General features: G+C 46.7%; 1 pseudogene; it reads right to left on the reverse strand.

Annotated features, from left to right (window-relative positions):
* Nucleotides 1-2,399, reverse strand: part of LOC121043696 (serum amyloid A protein-like) — a 2,626-nt pseudogene extending 227 nt beyond the window's left edge.
* Nucleotides 2,400-8,336: the final 5,937 nt, after the last annotated feature.

Here is an 8,336-nt window from a genome sequence, read left to right on the forward strand (position 1 = left end):
GCTCTCCACATGTCCCAAGCCCCTGAGAGAAAAGGTCACAGCAAAAGGGATATCACGTGAACAGAAAGCCTGTGGCACATCTCAGAGAAGAATCAGGGACGGCAAATCTGCCACCGACTCCAGATTTCTGCCTGGTCCCCTTGGATAGCACAGGCTGAGAAGAACAAGTCTGCATCCTAGGTGGTTTCTCCAGCTTTCTCTAGTGGGAGTCGTGTGGGTGGGGCACAGCTCTGTTGTCCCTGCGGGTCTATGTCTGCATCGCACTTAGGGCTCTGCTTGAGCTGTTTAAACGAGAGAAAGGAGGTATCACAGAACAGGACTTGTCAACTTGAGCGCCCCTGAAATTTGGGGCAATTCTTTGTTGCTCAGGGCCCTTCTGATATTGTAGGATGTATAGCAGCATCCCTGACCACTCCTCACTAGAGGGGGGCAACATTTTCCCTGAGGGTCACAAGTAGAAGTGTTTCCAGACATTGCCAACTGTCCCCGGGGCCCAAAAGTGCCCTCGGTCGGGCAGCACTGCTGTAAAATGAAGCCGCGTGTGACAAGGTCCAGGGGACGTGGTAAGTGAGGAGGTGACAAGAAGGCACCTTCTGGGAAAGGCCCAGGCATACAGCACTTCTGTCCTGAGGCCCAGGAGATGTATACTTGCAGAATGAGGGCGCATAACTGGGACCCGAGTCCCTCTGGGTGTTAGGGGCATAAAAGGCATCCTGAAAACCTTCTAAACAGGCTGTACCGATGATATCGGCAGCTTGAGGAAGCAAGGGGTCGAGCCGTGGCCCATCAGCCCTACTTGGCTGCACCTTCTAATGACCTGGGAGCCTCTGAAAGTCCCGGGGACCAGGTCACACCCAGCCCAAGTACCTCAGACTCTGGGGGTGGATCTCAGGCATCACTAGCTTTCATGCTCTCCGAGTGATTCTGACCCGTAGCTGAGATCGATAGCCACCCAGCTTTAGGAAGCTGCCTGGCAAGGACTCGGGCCTCACGCGCAGCTGGATTCCAACCTCCTCTTGGCCACCTGCTGACTGGCAGTTAGTCCCTGGACAATGGACTCGGCTGCTCTAAACCCGTTTTGTCCCCTTCAAGTGGAGGACGATGTCTGCCTCCCCGAGGTGTTCTGGAGTCACAGTAAGTGACCACGTGTGCCAGCTCGACCAGAAGTGTCCCCGTTCACCTAGAACTATCCCAGTGAGCCCTGAGAGTGTCATAGAAAACTCCTCAGGCCCAAACAAACCAAGATAGTTGGTCACCCTAAATTGCCTAGTGCAAGCTTGGTAGATGTTATTAGTTCCTCATTTTTATTTATTTTTTATTTTGGTCAAGTAAAATGCTAGGAAGGGGTAGGGAACAGGGGCAGTGTCACTGAGGATAGGAAGCATCAGTGAGAGCTGAGCTGAAGGTGTCTCTGGTTCGATGCAGGTAGGAAATGGAAGGAAGGATAGAGGGAGGAAGGAAGAAAAGGAGGAAGCGATGAACGAAGGGAGAGGCAAAGAAGAAGAAAAGACGAACAGTTTTAATCATACTTTGTGCAATGTGTCTGCGGAAAATTCTCTGCCATTGCAAGACTTACTCTGTTTCTACTATCCAAACTGAAGCTTCAGCTGGGAATGATGATTGCTCCTTCTCTAGTAACTGACGGACACAAATCCTCTGGTTGTGTCCGCTTGATCAAAAGCTCCCCAGACACGGGCACCTTCTAGCACTTAGGACAACACACCTAAGGCAGTAGGTCCACCCCTTGCTGTGCTCGGGGTGAGTCCCAGTGGCCCACGGATGCCACCCCCCCCTCCAGTGCTTACCGTGAGCAGCCTCACTAAAGAACGAATACCATTCGCTGCTGACACCCAGGACCAAGGAGCAGAAGACGAGGCCCGTGAAAAGCTTCATGGTGCTGAAAGGAAGGAGAGGTCAGGGGGCAAGGACAGGGCCCGCGCACCCCCCTTTGGGAGTTGCATGTCACGGAGCCACTGCTGCAAATTCCAGTGGTTCTCAGGAGACTCTTAGGAGCCTGTGTGGGAACCTTGCAGCAGGTCCCCACTCAGAGCTGCAGCCCTAATTCTGGCCCCGTGAGCCCTGACTGCCCAGCTGGCTGAGAGTCCCCAAGGCGGCATTGATGGAGGAAGAGGGCAGTTGGGACCAGATTGTCCCTGCCTGGAGCAGCCTGTCATCAATCGACAAGCATTTACTGTGTGTCATCCTCCCAGCTCAGACCTCATACAGGACAAATACAGAACAGAATGATTATTTTGAAAGGAATTTACAGTCAGTTCTTTTCCACAAATCAGTCCTTGGAGTCGCCCCTCACCTGAGTCCCAGTGGAGCAGAGCTGCCGGTCCCTGCCTGCTGGGAGAGGTGGCTGGGATTTATACTGTGCTCTCCCCGTTGGGCGCCCCATGGGGACGCAAGAAAAGCCAGACCTGGTGCCCGGAAAGGTCCCTCCAGGTCATGGCCCTGAGAGACCTGCAAAGGAAAACTTACCGGACACCCCTGGTTTTCTTCATCCACAGGTCAACTTCCAGTTGTGCAACTGTGAGGAAGCCAGCTTGGCCGGTTCTGCCTGGAAGCTGGGGCTCAGGAGGAGGGCTCTGCTGTCCGAGTCGGAGGGGCTGTGGAGAGGAAGGATTGGAGCACCGGGCTGGGGGCTGGGGGCTGGGGGCTGCTGGCAGGTGTGTGGTTGGGGACGGCTCCTCCAGGCAGGGCCTTGCTTTACTGATCATTTCCTCAGGATGGTCCCTGCCGGGCCAGATGGTCCATGTGCCAGATGTGACACCCTTTGAGTTCATGTGTAAGCTCTTGAGTTCCCAACTGATGGCTTTCCCAGCAAGCGTCTCGGGAAGATCCTTCCACCGATCTGTGTGCCCATGCTAAGCTCTCAGCACCGAGGCATTGAAAAGCCCCGTTCAGCCGGTTGAGCCCATGAGGAAGTGTATTACCTCAGCCGGGTCCCAGGTTGGGTGCTTCTAGTTGGAGGGATTCTGTCTCCCCTCACTCAATCCTGGAGTCACCTGTTAGTGGGAGTGGGAGAATTGTTCAACGAATTTGCAGCCCAGCTGTGGAAGTGCTGGGCTTCCAGTGAAGGGAAACTTGGGGGAGACCTCTTTGTGTCTTCTACCTGGGGTGGGGAGGGTGGTCACTGTCTGCTCCCTGTCACAATGAGACAGAAGCATTAGGAAGGTCAGCCCAGCTCTGCAGAGGCTGGTGGGAATGTGAAGGAGTGAGAAAGCACTCCAGTGCCTATGGGGTTAGGCCAGGATAGAAACAGTTGCTGGTGCACATGTCAGTTGGCTGTTTTCTTTCTTTCCAGTCCATCTTCATACCCTGAGGTCTATGCATTAACAACTACCAGATAAGCCCTAAGAAGGGCAGGCCTGGGAAGGAGGAGGTAAATGAGGGCCAGATTGCTTGCACGCAGCAAATGTTTGGCTCCATTCTGCTGGTGGTGTTGTTGACCTGCTGTCCGTGGGGCCACCTACTTCCATTCCCCTCCCCAGATACCACATCCAACATATTAAACCCACTAGACATTGTATATGTTAGAATTTGGGCTACACACACAGTCCCATACATTCTAGGCAGGATAACTGACTTGCCCCAGGGAAAATGAGCTCACAGGGGTAAGTTACCAGACATCCAATCAGCACAGCTCCTTTTGTAAAAGAAAGAAAACCAACTGAAAATACAATACTAGATCTCTCAGAAGTAATGGGTTGGAGAGATGCGAAGAAAACTTATAATACACTTAATAAATATCATCAAAAGAGGTAAAAGACAATATGAAGTTAAGGAAGTACAATTTTGAAGAAGAATCAAATGGAAGACTCTAAATACAATATTTAATATAAACACCTTCATAAAAGGATAAACAATGGATAAGTGCAACCAAATAGTAAAGTATTTGGCAGGCAGAACGAGTCCAGGCACTTTCCCAAGAAGCTACAGAAAAAGAGATGGAGATTATTAGGAATTTTAAGAAGATGTAGAATAGGAATAGAATTGTCAATATAAATCCCTGAGAAGAGCAAAAACTGAACAGAAATGTAGAAGTAGTAGAAAAATTCATGCCTCAGAAAGAAAAGAATATGTGATAATCACTTTGGTAACATAGATGAAATAAACATTTCTGGGGGCACCTGGGTGTCTCAGTCGTTTGAGTGTCCTACTCTTGATTTTGGCTCAGGTCATGATCTCACAGCTGTGGGATCGAGCCAGCTCCCCACTGAGCATGAAGCCTGGTTAAGATTCTCTTTCTCCCTTTGCCCCTCTCCCCTGCTCACACACTCTCTCTCTTTATCTAAAAAGAAAAAGAAAAGAAGGAAAGAAAGAGAAAATGTTAAAAGTAAATAAATAAAAATAAACGTTTCTAAGAAAATATGAATTCCAAAGTAGATCTGAGAAGAAATAGAGAAATTAAATAGAATAATGTATATAAATAAATTGAAACCATGAAGACTGTCCCCTCAAATTCCCAAGATGGAGTTCAGTTTTGCCGATGCCTTTTATCAAATGTATACAAATCATTTAATAAACTAGAAAAAGAAGAAAACCTACCACCCCTAAGCCTGCTCTCCCTGATTCGCTGCCCCTTCCCTTGGAAATTACAATAAAGGCTCTTGTCCACATTTCAGAACCTCACTCCCTCTGCCTCCTGACCTAGGCACATCACTGGGTGCTGCCAACCCCACCCCGTGGCATGGGGTGCCCCATTTCTTTGGGATCTGTGAGTAAAAACCTATTTTGTTAATGGCAGCATTCTCTGATCTGTTGGTCTTGCCATACCTGAATAATACTAAAATCTTTATTTTAAAAACAGAAATATTACTGTTACAAGTGTTTCATGCAGAAAAGAGAGCCCAAACAAACTGTTGAGAATAGAAACAAAACAAAACAACAAACACAAAAGTCCCCCCTCACATCATCCGTGGGAGGGGAAGCATCTTGAGTCAGCCAGGAAGGAGTACGTGTTGAGAGGCAGGGCAGGGTGTTGACCCTGATGCATTGAAGAAAGCCAGGATTTGGAGCTCTTACATCTCGCCGGGGATGCGATGGGGCAAAGTCCTGAGGAAACACAAGGTATTTCCTTCCCTGATGACTCCCCACCTGTTGGGAAGTCCAATCCCACAGGATTGGAAAAATGTTCCCACAGAGTTGGAAAAATGGGCAGTTTTGGTGGAAGCTGGGAAGCAGATTTGGGACGTGCTAGAGGCAGTTGATCTATAGGGAGCTGTAGACTCACTTCTTCACTGACCCTCAAACCCTTCTCACTGGTCCAAATACCAGCAATTCCAGACTTTCCCCCCAGTGTGCCAGGCCTGGGGGTGAACATGTGTGTGTGCGTGCCAGGCCTGGAGGTGAACATGTGTGTGTGTGCGTGCCAGGCCTGGAGGTGAACATGTGTGTATGCCAAGAAGGGCAGATGCCAGCAGCTGAAGTCATCGTCATCCCCACTCTTCCTGAGTGGCTTGCCCTAGTTTCCCTTCCAAGATCTGGTGGGGACGGCTCTCCTTGCTGGGAGCTCCCCAACCCTGGTGAGCCTGGAGCTCCTGAATCAGATTGAAGGCTTCCAAAAAGTGGGGGGCCCTGCTCTGGGCAGTATGCCCACCAAGCATGTCTGGCAAGACCATATCCTAATGGAATTATGGAAAGAGACAATGTGTCAAGAGAAATGGGAGCTCCACGTAGGCAGAGAATCAGCTTTCATTAAAGGAAAACTGGAAGGCAAATCACTTGGGCCTGAAAGTACTTTCTGTTTATTGAACAGAATTATCATATTCTGCTATTCTGAACAGAATTATCATATTCTGTAATTCTGAACAGAATTAATCATATCTCTATGAAGGTAAGAGAAAGCAGGGAGTTCCAGAATGTTTAGGACACAGAGAGCTAAACATGCTCTCCTTATTTTCCTAACTAATCAGATTGAGACAGACTGTCCAGTAAATCTAAAAAATTGACTTTGCCCAATCATAAGCGGTAAGTTTCCCAAGTTGGATGTTCCTGCCAAAGAAAGGAAAAGGAGCCTCTTTTTGACATAACATTTTATTGTCCCTCTAGGATGAAAACTTTTTCTCTTTTATAAGACTGAAAAACATGCTTCATGATCTAGAGGGTTGAATAGCCTGATGGGTACCAAAGGTTTAATGATGATGTGTGAGGTGCCCTTCTTATTAACACTTGAAATTTATTTATTTATTTATTTATATTTTATTTTAAGTTTTAATTCCAGTATAGTTAACATGCAGTGTAAAATGATTAGTTTCAGGTAAATATAGTGATTCAACACTTCCATACAACACCTGGTGCTCCTCATGACAAGTGCACTCCTTGATCTCCATCAGTCACAGAAAGGTAAATACTATATGATTTCAATCATACGTGGAATTGAAGAAACAAAACATAGAATCCAAGGTCATCACTTGAAATTTAAACAAAACTTAAGAAAGATTACCAGGACTTAAAAAACTTCCCCTCCCCAGAAGAGTTCTTAGTTTCACCAACACTGTCCAGTTCCAAAAGAGATTTGGGGTTTTGAGTTGTTTCTAATTCACTACTCCCTTTTGCAAATGTTTAAAAAGAAAGGGAATAAAATATTTTATTTTATTAAAAAAACCTTTTTAATGTTTATTTATTTTTGAAGGAGAGAGAGAGAGAGAGAGACATAGCGTGAACGGGGGAGGGGCAAGAGAGAGGTAGACAGAGAATCTGAAGCAGGCTCCAGGCTCTGAGCTGTCAGCACAGAGCCCGACGCGGGGCTCGAACTCATGAGCTGTAAGATCATGACATGAGCCGAAGTCAGACACTTAACTGACTGAGCCACCCAGGGGCCCTGAGAATGAAATATTTTAAAACACGAGGTAGTGGGGGTTTTTTGTATGTTAACAACATCAGTTCCGAACTCTGACTCACTGTTGCTGACAGTGGCTCATGACTGAATCCCACCATGTCCCACTGCGTGTCCTTTTCCTTTATCCATTCCATCAGGTAGAGGCCAGGAGGCTTCAGAGGCTCAATAAGCCCCACTTAACAGTCCTTGGGGGAAAAGACCCAGACCTGAGTACAGACAGTTTTGAATCAGGGTTTTCTGGTGCCTCGAGAATGCAAATTGGGAACTCCAAACTAGGAGGAAAGGGTTCTGTCTTCAGGAGAATGCGTGGGCTTTGTAAGAAGGGACACACACCAAACAGAATTAGGAGTCCATGTCTTTAATTAAAAGGGTTAGTTATTTTACATTCCTGATGATTAGCTTGTTAAGTAGAAGTGATGGAAGAGAAATCATTTCTCTTGCCGTCTCAACTGCAGCAATCAATAGCCTGGTGAATAACCAGTAAAGGGTCAGGTGATCTTTTGACAGCTGAGCCATTTATGATTTATTAATTTTGAGGAAGACACAACGGGAATCCTCAGGAAATAGGGTCTGGGGTTTATTGTTCTTTGAGGGAGACAAAAATTTTATGAGGATTAGTGACACCTTGCCTCTCTTTTCTTTCATTATATTTTCTGTACCCATAACCTTTACCATTTATTTATTGGAATCTTATTGATTTTACCATTAGATAAGTATGAACCTTCTCTCTATGCATGTATAATACAATCATTTTTCTCCGTTGTCACATGACTCATTTTCACAAAGGCATAGCCTGGATCTGGTTATTTCTCACCCCCACCCTTAACCCCTAATGTGTGCCCAATAACTAATCTAGTGATTGTTGCATAGAAGGCACTCAATGAATAGTTGATAAATGAATATATGAACAACATGTTATCATAGGGAATTTTGAAAACCTAGAATAACACGAACAAAACCTACTACCTGGAAACATGGAGACTGTCTGATGTGCAACTTCTTAGGCTGTGTGTCACTGTGGGAAAATGTCCTTGAACGTTTGAAAAATGGAATTGTATTCTATTGCACTCTTTCTCTCTCTCGTTTTTTAATGTTTATTTTTTGAGAGAGAGAGAGACAGAGTGTGAGTGGGGGAGGAGCAGAAAAAGAGGGAGACACAGAATCTGAAGCAGGCTGCAGTCTCTGAGCCATCAGCACAGAGCCCAACCCGGGGCTCGAACCCACAAGCTGTGAGATCATGACTTGAGGCGAAGTCAGACGCCCAGCTGACTGAGCCACCCAGGCACCCCTGCATTCTTTTTCTCTTAAGACAATATCTATGCTTCTCCAGGTCATCAAGTGCTCTTCCACAATATAAGTATATGGCAGACCAGAAAGCATACTAGATATGTCTGAATCCAGGGCTTGGCTCTTGACTTCAATGCCATGCTGCCTCCAAGTCTAGGAAGCTGGGATTTAGGATTTGTAATGGGAACTCAGTGTCACAATC

Source organism: Herpailurus yagouaroundi, unplaced genomic scaffold, assembly GCF_014898765.1.
Source record: "Herpailurus yagouaroundi ecotype Mexico unplaced genomic scaffold, PumYag 187, whole genome shotgun sequence".
NCBI lineage: Eukaryota > Metazoa > Chordata > Mammalia > Carnivora > Felidae > Herpailurus > Herpailurus yagouaroundi.